Below are 13261 nucleotides of genomic sequence, written 5' to 3'. Positions count from 1 at the left end.
CATTCCTGCTCTTTCCTGATCACTGCCAAGGCATCGTGCTCTGACCTACAGAGAAAAAGCATCTGCACACCAGGCAGATAAAAAGGTCATTTGGGAAACCTGACATAATCTGCGAATTACTATGGAGTTAATTGCATACAAATTTTCTTTTTGTTACTAGAATAGCTTGAAAAGGATTGACTTAAATATATTTCTGAAAATTTATTAACTGGAATATATTTGCTTTTCTTCATGGTCATTCTCAAATTTATAAAGCTGCATTGGAGTTATCTTTGTTTCTAGGTCATATTTTCAAGACATTTGTATTTGGATGCTGCAACCAACCATTAGATAAATTACGTGGCTTTAAGGGACCAGTCAGTTTCTAGTAAAAATCCTTAAAAAGTGCATTTTTTAACACAAATGGACTTACCTGAAGGGTAAGCCTGGGTCCCTGCCACTACCTCCTGGCCCAGAGCATGCAGCTTCATGGCATGGCTGGAGCCTATGATGTGTGATTCCTCTTGAAGGAGGACAGTGTCTGCTCCTGAATCTCAAGTGACATGAGCATCTCAACCTGGCTCTGACTGCCACTTGTTCTGTCCTTAAAACTAAAGTGGGCAAAGATCTTTCAATTGAGTCTCACTAAATTCTTATTTACTCTTTTCGTAGCTCTAATTTATCACATTTCTAAAATTAAAAATAAAAGAAGCTATATCTGAAGTGATTGCAATCTCAGATAATCTGAATTGGCAATCATCTCAAAGGTAATTATTCAAATCTGCTATTCATACCCCACTGTTCTGGTGCAAGGCTATTCTTGAAAGACAACCACTTCTAAATTCACTCAAATCAGTAACAGGAAACACAAAAGTTTTGAGGTGTCTTTCTGCTGCTTTCAGCTGATCTCTATGGTTTCTCTATTCTATGGTAATGGATCCTTTTTTTCTTTTCCTATAATTTTATTGTTTTCACAGGCCATTGTTACTATTTTACATTGCTCTCCAAGGCTAAAGTGCACACCCAGATTTTATTGATATTGATACTGAAGCTGGGCTTCAATGGCACTCTATTCATTTGCTGAATTATGCCTGTCTTTTGAAAAAAGACCTGCTTTAAACTGACCAGGAAAATACAGACCTCCCACAGTAATTCCTAATTGTCCTTCAGTAGCTGTAATCCTAATTCTGAAATTAAAGTCTCTGGCTGCCCTCTCAGAGTAGTAGTCATCATCCAAAGAGCAGGACTCAAAAGTCAAGTGATGCCAGAGGGTTCAAGAAGACGGATGCCCAAGCTCTATAGATGCTGACAGTATTGGCTCTTCTAAACATTTTGTTTCCAAAGACTGTGGACAATATCCATTGCTTCTGCACCTGTTTCTAGTAAAGTCATAACAGTCATTTTACAGGATGGACTATTTTCCACAGAAATAAAACTGGCAGAAGGGAATAAAAATATGCTGGTCTACAAAGGAAAAAAATTATTCAATGAAGGGTGCAACTTTTGGTCCTCTGTCATTCAGAAAGTCAAAGCTGTCAAGCAGCAGCACAGGGCTCATACTCAGAGGATCCTTTTAACTTTGCAGCAACTCCACTTGCATTGACATCACACTCTTCCCATCAGCATCAAAGGTGTGAGCTAAATAAGAATTTGTTTTCTGACAGAAGCATCTCTGAGATGAAAATGCCCCACATTAACTTTTAATATGCCAGCCTTGCTACTCCCTCTGCATTGGTGGCTGATAGGATTGTAAGTAGCATTGAAAGCTATCACTAAAACCCTTCTTCTCGACTGAGAGCAAGACTGACATGGTTTTCTTCCCAGTGACAGCACACTTCTTTGTTTAGAGGGTGGGTGAGAGCTGGGCTTTCTGTTGCCAGAGTGTGCAAATACACTCCTACTGAAGAAAGCAAGGAGCAAGGAAAGGATTTAGCCTGAAATAGTTCATTTCCTGGCCATCTCCTGGGGCAGCACTCACACATGCTTGCTACTCTTTATTTAAGAGAGACTTCAGCCTTACATGTTAGTCTTTTATTCAGAATGGTGAGATCTCAGCCAAAAGTAGTATGAGATAATAACAGGTATCACATATTGCTTGTGGTTTCATAGTATCCAAAGTCTGCCAGACTAGTTGGATTATGGGCATTTTAAAGTTAATAAAACCAATTTGTTTAAAAAGAAATTACCCATTTGGCTCTTGTTGATCATCCAGTTGGTCTTATTTTTCCAAGAGGCAGAACACATCTGCATCCAATTAGTATATTAGTTGGAATGCCTCTGCACTGCTGCATTGCAGTTCCTGTGCATGGCTTGAAAAAATGTGTAGGACGTAAACTGTTCTCTCATCTTGTTGCAAATCAGCAGAGGCTTTTGTGGAGCCACAGGATGCAGGGGGTGGGGGAGAAAGAGGGGCTTGAGTGTGGGGGTGAATACCAATGGGATTTGGCTCAGCTCCTTGAGCTCAATTAGGTTATTTTTGTATTAAAGGTAAATCTTACACTTGGTTTCTGACATAACAAAGTAAAAAGAAAATCTCTATTTATTTTAATGGAATGTAATTTAAACTTCATATGATCATAAATAGAGCAACATTAGCACAAAACAACAGTACATTATTGGTTCTGTGCTCGTGTCTGCCTTCTCTTCATCCTTCCTAATCCTGCTGGGGTAGTTAGAGACACATAAATATCAATTAAAGACACAACTAATACAGTAAAACCAAAGCAGCAAGCTCCTTCAATGGCAGTTTGTATTTAACCATCTTATTTATGGTATAACTTCACTCTCACTTTCCAAACATCATAGCCTGAGAGCTGTCACTGCAGCTGCTCCAGGCTGAAGGTGGAGAGTAACAGAAGTCAGAGATCTCATGGCTGTGCTGAGGGATGAGCAATGTAATAATAAAAAGGGAATTTGAGCAAACTGTAGGATGAGGAAAGCTTCGGGCTTCAGAGTGCATTTTTAAACAGAGGAGGTTGAAATGACACAAATGGTAGTCTCCAGGGCTTCAGCGGGGGATGAGATAGAGTTGGAGAGGTGAGTAATTTCCTTGCTCCAGGTGGGCTTGCAGAGTCCAACAGATGACCTGCCTCCTTTGCCCATCAGGGCAGCAGCATTCTGTGAGCAGATGCAGAGCCTGGTGGAGCTGACTTCAGTCCACCAACATGCTCTCATATTGACAGGCCCTGCGGTTAAGTGCCTGTCCCCTGTTGTGGGTTGGCACTGGTCAGATGCCAGGCACCCATGAAAGCCACTCACTCACTCCCCTCTACAGCTGAAAAGAGAGAAAATTTAATGAAGGGTTCACTGGGTGAGGGAGATAAGGACAGGGAGAGATTGCTCACCAAATACCATCACAGAAAAACAGGCTCAACTTCAAGACATGAATTAAGTTTATTGCTAACAAAATCAGAGCAGGAAATGGGAAGTAAAATAAGACCATAAAACCACCTTTCTCTCCATACTGCCCTCCTTCCAGCTCTACCTCCTACCCCAGTGGTGCAAAGAGACAGGGAATGGGGGTTATGGTCAGTTCATCACTGGTGGCTTCCCCTGCTGCTCAGGGAGAGGCGTCCTTCCCCTGCTGCACCGTGGGGTCCCTCCTACAGGAGACAGTTCTCCATTAACTTCAGTGTGAGTCCCTCCCACAGGCAACATTTCCCTGGGACTGCTGCAACATGAGTCCCTCCCACGGGCACACAGTCCTCCCAAACTGCTGTGGCACGGGTCACTCTTCCCCAGGGCGCAGTCCTCCAAGGACAGCCTGCTCCAGCATGGGAGGAGCGTCCCCTCTCCATGGGTCTTCCACAGGGTCACAGCCTCCTCCAGGCATTCACCTGCTCCAGTGTGGGCACATCCCCCACGGGCTGAGAGTGGATCTCTGCATCCCCTGTGGCTCTCCATGGGCTGCAGGTGGATCTCTGCATCCCCTGTGGATCCCCATGGGCTGCAGGGGCACAGCTGCTTCACCGTGGTCATCACCATGGCCTGCAGAGGAATCAGCTCTGGAGCCTGGAGCACATCCTCCCTCTCCTTCTGCATTGACCTTGGTGTCTGTGGAGTTGTTCATCTCACATGTTCTCATTCTTCTCTTCTCTGGCTGGAATTACAACTGCACAACAACTTTTGTCTTGATTTCTCCTTAACTATGTTATTACAAAGGCATTACCAACAACTATAATTGGCCCAGCTTTGGCTAGCAGCATGTCCAACTTCAGAGCCATCAGGAATTGGCTCTGTTGGACTTGGTGGAAGCTTCCAGCAGCTTCTCACAGAAGCCATCCCTGTATCCTTTCTGCTACCAAAACCAGGCTACACAAAACCAATACACCCCCCCCACCCAAACTCCATTCTCCAGCCTCTCAGGCTGGTGATTCTCTTTCAGTGTTTCTCTCTGACACACTGCCCTCCATGTCATAAGATAAGTAAAAGTAAATCATTGTATAAATTCAAGAGCAGAGCTCCATTGTTGCCTGATGGGAATTGCATTCCCCTTTGTGCTTAGGGCAGGGTGAGGACTGGAATCACCACCTCTGCTGTGGTGGACTCCTGCGTGCATCCCACAGGCACACGCACAGCTCTGGCAAGCAGAGCCTCGCCCCTGGACACCCATGTTCACAGAACATAGAGGCTTTTCTGAGCAGAGGTCTAATGAAGGCAACCCCCTTCAACGTGTGGAAAAGAGAAGCCACATTTTTAAGAGGCTCTAAGTCAGTTTTTGTGTTGGGCAAAGGCTGGTGTTGCTCAAGGCACAGCATGTAAAATTCAGATTCTGATAAAGCATCTATCAGACTTCTTGAGTCTGAGTGACTGGAACACATGCTCAGTCAGGAATTAAGAAACATTGGGAGGATACCCTGAATGACTGAGATTTCTAGCAGTGTGGATATCTAAACAGCTTTACTCTTTACCCTGATTGTGCAATCTGGATGCACATGCAAAAGAAAAGTACCAGAAGGTAATATTATTTCTAACAACACCTGGTGCTCCAAAACTTTGGGAGCAATTCAGATGCTTACATGTAGGTTCTTTGTGCCATTTTAGACACTGTAGGATACCCAAGGGTAGTAATTCCACATTGAATCATGCCCACGGGATTTTTAATATGTTTCAGTTAATACTGATGAAGGAGGCCAAGAATGAAACTGATGGTATGGTTACAAGCCCAGTGCAGCTAAGGCATATGTCATGGACTAAAAATTGCTACCTTACACACACAATCTAGCTCCTTCAGAAGTTATCATGGAAACCAGAAAAGAAGTCTTTTCTTCCAAGCTGGGTAGAGAGTGGAAGAGTGTTTGTCCACAACAGATGAGCCCCAGAACAGATTTATCTGCTGCTCCACAGAAGACTAAGAGAAACACTGGTACACAAAGCAACATGGGGCAGCAGAGACTTGAAGAGCATGTCTTCTTTGGATGGAGATAAATGTGAAGATGTTTATCTTCCTTTACTGACTGGCTCACAATTACAGATTTAGTCTAAAAGGTCTGACTTTCAGATGGCTGATGGTGTGTTAGAACTCACCCACCAAAGGAGCACCACTTCACTTTAAATTATAGATATCAGAGAAGACACAGAGTTTTAATGTTCATTTTTCTTTTTTCTACTTGAAAGGGGATGACGTGAAAAGCTGTAACTGTGAAGGCTCTGGTGTGAGGCAGCTGGACCAGCTGTGCTCCACAGAGGCTCATGTTCTCCAGGGCTGGCTGCCTGGAAAGCTGCCACTGCAGGAAGCTGACCTCCGCCAGTCTCCTCGCCTCTGAGCAGTTACTGAACACAGAAAATGAAACTGAAATCTTGTTCCTTTTGGTTAGATGAATTTCCTGATAGGTGTCAGGAAGCATCTGAAATGTAAACTAAGTTATTGTCCTTTCTTTCATTGAATTTTTCATAATGAACTGAATTTTTTAAATATAAAAATTATTTAAATATTTTTTAAATATATTTTCCTTCTTTCAGTTTCCGCAGGTAGAAACAGGGCTAAAAATTCATTTGAAGAAGATTTCCTATGCTTTCCATGTTGGGTGGTGTGCATTAAATTGTGCAAAGTAGCTCATGTTTGATTCCATATCTACCTGAATTTCGTTAAATGTTGGGGCATGCATGGCAGTCTATTAAACACAGTGGTTTGTTTAATCCTAAATTAAGTCAGGCTGGCAAGATTGAATGCAAGAAAAGCAAATTTATTCTCATGACCTGCTGTAGGCATTTCCACAGAAATCCATCTAACCCATGTCTTTGGATTCATCTAATGAATTCCAAAATTCCAAACACCCATTCAGGGAGATGGGGGGAAAACAACATTCAAAATAAAAAATTGATAAAAGAATATTTTGATTGCTAGTTAAAAATAACACTTATCTCAACTGGCAGCTTTTTTTTTTTTTTTTTTTTTTTTTTTTTTGATGGGAGGAATAGATAGAGCAAAAGCTAAAAGGAGAAATTTTAGATATAATTATTCCATCAGCTTTTATGCTATGAAAATGAAGATCTATAACATGCACACCAGACTGGGCCTTTACACTTCTTTTCTGGAGTGGACAAGATGGGATCAAAAGAAAGAAGGACAGGAATGGTGTGAACCATGCTTCCATCAAATTCCAAGGTTATCTCCTTGAGAATATCTATCTTTGCCTTATTAAAAAAAAAAAAATCAAACAAGTAAAACCCCAAAGTTATCTTTCAGAATTTTGTTTTATTCTACAAAACTTTAGTCTTCCTTATGCACATGAAACTACATTACATTTTTAAAAGCTGTCTGGCAGGACATTAATAAAAAGTTGTGGTTTTCAATTCTACATTTAAAATTTAATGTCTTAAAATTATATAATCTTTTTGTTGTTGAATTGTTCATAACTTCAAAGGAATATGCCTAATGAGAAAGAATGGTTTTAATAAGTTTGAATAACACTGGAATTTATACATAGCTTTAGTGTATGGAGATTGCATTGAAATTCCCCAAGCATAAAAGCAAAATTAGGAGGTACAAACTAGAGGTTAAAAATAAAAGTGCTTGTGTACATGACTTATTTTTTTATGTTAGCATCAATGATACTTCAAATTTGAGTATTTTCCTATTAGTTGAACCCCCTTAAAAATGCATGAAATTAAAGAGCAAGACTGATTTTCTTGTCCAGTGATCCTCTGAAGAAAAAATTATGATGATAACCCATCATTGAGAAAGCCACATACACTTAGTGGGGAAAAAAAAGGGAAAAAAAAGAAAAAAAAAAAAGTAAAATCCAAGCTTTCACAATGTATAGGAAAGGAAGGTCTATCTGACCTGGTCAAATATCTTTTTGATATCCAAGAAGCAGATCAGAGACTCTAACTGCAAGGTGGACAAGTGGATTTCATTACATTTTGCTTTCATCATTATCAGAAAAGTTTCACCATTGAATAAAAACACTGTGATCTCATTTTATTATCTCCAGGAGCTACTTCTTATCTAATGGCCAAATTTAGGGGGTGAATTTGAAATCTGCTTTCAAGTGAAAAATTTGGCTAGCGTATCTAGCTGCACAGAATGTTTGCAAGTGTTCATATATATCCTGGGCTTCCTGGCTGCCGTCTAGGAAATGCTGTCATTATTTGGCTGTTTTATCTTTGCCTACAGATGCTCTGAGTGGTGGAGTGTTACTACATTCGCAAGAAGGGATTTTTAGGAAGTGCAACCAATGTAACATGACTTTGAGGGCTATTGCAGTTTTTAAAAATGGAGGATATTGTACCTGTAGGAAAAATAAACCACCAAAAAAATCCAACTGAACTGAAAAAATAAAAACAAACATCACCAAAGAAACTTTAAGGACCAAATGATCACTGTTTATTTTGTTTCCTGTTGACAACTATATCTGATGTTAGATCATTCGAGCAGCCCATCCATACAGATCTGTTCTTTAGCATAGTGGCTGCAACTATTGTTGTGTCTGTTACTGTGTTGTTATTATCAACTAGAATTATAATCCAAAGCTCCATAACAAATGCAAGTTGTAGAGAAGCCTGCAGTTATTTGTACATTTTCTGAATTTATTATTGTTTGTCACAAAATAGAACTGTCAAATTTTCTCTCATAGTCCAGTAATTTCAGCAGTCTCTCAGAAAACAAAAAATGTGGCTTAAAATCATTTCTCTACCAGAGAATTGAATGTGAGTCTCCAGGTGGGTGTTTTAAATATTGTAGCTGGAAGGGCCAGTCCATCTCCTTGTTTCAGTCTGAGCATAAATGATGGGGTTCAGTTGCTTATTGCAAAAGGCTCTGAAACCAAATAAACACCAGACTGTTTCTCTGTTGCTCAGAGTTATCCAAGTATTTCTTACATTTGTTTTGGTGGCAAAAGGTTGTAGTAGTAAAAATCCACAGAGATGACCCAGGCTGTCTATCCTGCTTCAGGAATATTGTAGACTGTTCCAACTGGGCAAGTGACTGGTTTAGTTCTAATGGTTTGTAACAACATCAGGAACATCAAGTAAAAGTAGCTCATAGATACAGATGTAGATATGCTTATATATACATATGCATATAGACACACACACTTTTGTATACACACACACATATACATCTATCATCTATCTATCTATCTATCTATCTATCTATCTATCTATCTATCATCTATCAATGTATCTATCAATCTATCTATCTCTAATCTACCTCTAATCTATCCATCTCTCTTAATAGGAGGGCACTTATAGGGCAATAATTACCTCTGATAATCTGGCTGGAGAGCATGTCCACAATGTTCAGCTGTGTTCTGTGCCTGATCTAGAGGTACTGTGTTAAGCTCCCTTTCCAAGACTACAGCAGTTATTCACGTTCAGTTCAGAATGCAGAATAACTTCCATCCTGTTGGATGTTCCTGTCTGTGGTAGGGGGTTAAATGAGAGGATCTTCAAAGGTCCCTTCCAATTCAAGCCAATCTATGATTGATCCTATTATCCACCCATTATGTAATCTGAAATGTGGAAGTCATGGCTAAAACAGAAAAATTGAGAAAGTTTGCATCTCCTGCCAAGATGTTAAATCAGTTACCCGAATTTGGTTCATATGGAATTCAAGGATCTTCTCCCCATAAGGTGTGATAGTACTGTAATGCTGCCTGATACACAACACCACATCTTAATGTCAAGGCGTTCATTCCAGTAACCTTTGCTTCACATGAGAGCTCTCTTACCTTTCTGACACACACAGTTCTTCCAAGTGAATTAAATCTAGGCTGTGGATGCCTCACTGGGGACAAACTCTTCTCATACCAGAAACTAGAGTTGCAAACTTGGGCTGGAGATTTCCAGGGGAATCACTTTTGTCCATGTCAATATAAAAGTAAAATTCTCTTTGTGGGTCTAAAGGAAGATTTTCAAAGGTGAAAATGTCAATTATTTATCTAACTCCATGTGAACACCTGCCCTTGAAATGCCCTGTTTTGTAACATTTTCCATTAACAAAAATAAAAAAGACCACATAAAACATTTTATTCTTCGTAGTTGATTTGATATACTGAATGTGTCAAGGCACTTTTGTCAGTGGGAAATATTTCCAGTGGTCTTATAAGGAATAAAGTGACCATCAAGACCAAGGCAGACATATCCTAAATAACCTTAATCCTCTGCATAGTCTTAAGGGATGCCAGCACTTTGGTTTTAAGAGTGAGGACTACTGTCAGACTGAGAGAAGAGTTTGACAGCAAATGGATAGATCATCACAGTTGCACAGTCTGTTCTCCCTGTTGACAGAAGTATTTTAGTCTTCTGAGGTGCTGCTACATAATGCAACTGCCTTATTGCTGAATATACCAGCAATTCTACACTCATTTTCTGAATTTCAACATTTCAGTAATATTCCAGCATTTTCCAAAGAGTTAGTGTTATATACACTGTAAGCCACAAGTGTTCTATAATTTTATGAGCTACTTGAGGAATGTCAGTCCCTACATGTCCATACACAACTTACCAATCTTTGCCCTTGCATGTCTTTGAATTTTGATATAGAAAGCATTTTGTCTCTGAGTAAACAAGTCATGGAATTAGGATAATGCTTACAATTTAAGATGCTATTATAGTCAGTTTTCCAAAGAAGAATAAAGTCCCAAAAGATGCTACTGGCTTCAGGACTATATTTTCGTGCTGCTTGGATACTGCTTTGTGGAATAAAAGTTACTGTGAATAAAAAAACAGTGTTTCTTCTCAGTCTTTAGTGATTCTTCAAAAGCATCTAGGAAAAAGCCTGGGGAACATATTTGCCATTTTTGAGGCTTGTGTATAAAATAAAAAATGTTGTGGTGATAGTTCTTTTTTGTCTTTGTTTAATGAGCACCTTGTGACTCATTGAATACATTCACTAATCCCAGCAAATGACAAAGCAGCTCAATCACCTCCATAATCTCTTGCTTTGTAATTATCCTTCCATTACTTGCTTCAGCTCAAAAGGGGAGACACACAGGAAAAGATCATCATCTGTCATTCATCTGTCAATATAAGGAATGTATGATAGTAAGGAAATATTAAATATATTAAACAGTGCAATCTTCAAAAGTGACAACAGAGTCACCTTGACAGCACAATTCTGAAACTGGCCTTTTGCACTAAGGGATCATCTACAGCCAAGGTTTCTCTTTGAATACCCTGCATTGGTTTTCCTGTTGTCCACAACAAATGCTGCTACTTAGTGCTGATACATTTGGGCCTTTTACTTCTGTCTTCATCCTATTTAATTGGAAAACATTTCCGGGCCAACAGTTGGCAGCCAGTTCCTCATTCAGGCTGTGTGGTGCTTTCTGATGTTATCTACTAGTGCTGAATTGCTTTTGCTTTCATGGTAAGCCTTGTGCCTTTATCTGTTATATATTGGTATTAGGATCCAAATCTATAAGAATTATGAAATTTAGTGTTAGATTTAGAAGAGTGTTTAAGGCCTCATCTAATTTTAAGCCCATTAGTTCTAAGCATTGAAGTGCTCATCAGTGCTGTAGTGATAAGGAGTAATAGGTGCAAACTGAAAGAAGGGGAATTTACATTAGATATATGGAAGAAATTCTTTAGTCTGAGGGTTTTGAGATACTGAAACAGGTTACCCAGGGAGGTTGTGGATGGCCCAACTCCAGCAGCATTCAAAGTCATGTTGGATAAGGCCTTGAGCAACCTGGTCTAGTGGGAGGTGTCCCTGCCCATTGCAGAGCAGGTTGTGTTTAGATGGTCTTCAGGGTCACTTCCAACCCTGAACATTCTTTAAGTCTATGATCCTTTAAGGAGAGCTAAGATTTTATGTATATAATATATTATATGTTTGTATAATGTCTACTTTACTCAGTATGTGTAATTAAATCAATAACACATATGATTAATCCCCTGTTGTATTAAGCAGAAGCAAATCCGATGAGAAGCATATTTCTCTGAGACTAAAATGAGTTGTTCTTCCATTTATTATCTGTTATTGATAAAATACAGTTTTTCCATACTAACATAAGGATTTTATGTAGATGGTGAAGAATATCAAAATTATGGATAATAATTAGAACTGGCATTTTACTGTTCAAGCTGGCAGAAGAAATTTGAAATTCAGTTATCACTAGGGAATTTAGCAGCAAAGAATAAATATTGGTGGCCATTAAATACTTCAGTCGATCTTGTGTATAAAATCACGCTAGGAAAATCCGGTGTCCATAAAGGAGACAGAGGAATCCTGGAATTTTATTTGAATAAAGGGAGAGATAGTCCATACCCCCGTGGGGTCTCTCCCTTGAGATTCTGCAGGACAAAGCCTCCTTTTATCCTAAACTCCTGGCTGCATGTTGCCCTCTTCCTTTCCCCATTGGCTGAGGTACTAGGAAGGTACAGATTTCTGAACTGCTTACCACATATTCCTTCCTTGTACCTGTCATTTTTCCTCCAAAGTTCAGAAGTTCAGGCTCTCTGGATTCTGAATAGACTTTGTGCAGACCCTAAAGTTACCTAAAGTTCAGGAGTCAAACTCTGGGTTCTGTAACAAACAAGCTTGAGGTTGGTCGAGACATTAAGACCCATTTCAAAAACATTAACACGACCTCCCATCGAGTTGTTTGTAAAGATATTAGCACCCATCTTTCTTATCAGTCTTGAGTCACTTACCAAACTTGGAACATTACAGCCAAAATCACAGTTGCAGTTGATGTCCCTCTGCTGGATAAAGTAGCTGAAATTTCATTCATATTATTTTATTTAGTGAGATTTGTTTTTCAGGAATCTAATTCAAACAGAAGTGGACATTTGCAATATGCCCTTCTCCCACCCTTATGACTGTAATTGATGTAGATTTAATTAGAGCTCCAGTCTTATCAAAACACTCAGCAGCTCCTGTTGTGATATGAACATTTAACAAAGTTACTACAAAATCATTGCATCTTGGCAGGAATATGAAAAATAAATCTGTTCTTTTTGTTAAGTGAGGCCTTGATATAAAACAATGAAAATGTAGTAAGTGACTGACCACAGCTGCAGTGAACCTCATTCAGGACAGAAAAATATTTCTGTCTTTGTACAAAGGGATTTTTAACTACTTCCAAATGAAATGAAGTAACAGTTGAGGTGCCCGAATTTGTGATGTCAGTACAGATACAGCAAACACAGAAAATGCAGTGCTGATAATTGTGTTATGGTGGCCAAAATATTATTTAGAAGAGATAGAAGCAAAGGTTCTATAAGAAAACTCAGAAGGTCTTGTAATTCACTTGAAGCCAGAACAATATTCAACTTAAGAAATAAGAGTAGAATATATTTTCCATTGTGATCACAAGTATTGACAGAGGGTACAACACAGGATTCAAGGTACATGTTTGTCTTGATTTAATGTAAAATAACCCACATTAGCTCATATGAATAGCAAGAGGAAAATTAACTCCCTTTGTTGTTTTGAATGTTGCTGTTGGGTCACTCTTCAACATTGTATACAGTTATTTTCTTCCTCTTTGATCTAGATTCAGCCTCTATTAAAGGTAGCAGAAACCAATGAAAGCTGGATCAGGCCAGGGTGTTATTAGCACCAAATTTCCTCCTTCATTTGCAGCTTCCATCACGTGCATACTGAATATCTCCTCATCACTTTGCAATTTGAGGGCACCCATATGTTAATTTGCTCCCTAGAGCAAATGCTGTTTCATGATGTTTTTGCTATTTCATGCAACCTATCATTTCAGAGATGCTCAGACTTCATTTTGGCCTCTAAGAAGCTGAAGGAGCCTCTGGAAGCTGTGGAGGTTTAGAAACAGAAGAAAGCCTGAGGGCAGGGAGTGTGGTTTCTAGGCAAGCTGGA

This window comes from Vidua macroura, chromosome 3, assembly GCF_024509145.1.
Source record: "Vidua macroura isolate BioBank_ID:100142 chromosome 3, ASM2450914v1, whole genome shotgun sequence".
In the NCBI taxonomy this organism is placed as follows: Eukaryota; Metazoa; Chordata; class Aves; order Passeriformes; family Viduidae; genus Vidua; species Vidua macroura.
The sequence above is the reverse complement of the archived record's forward strand: the minus strand, read 5'-3'. Positions refer to the sequence as shown.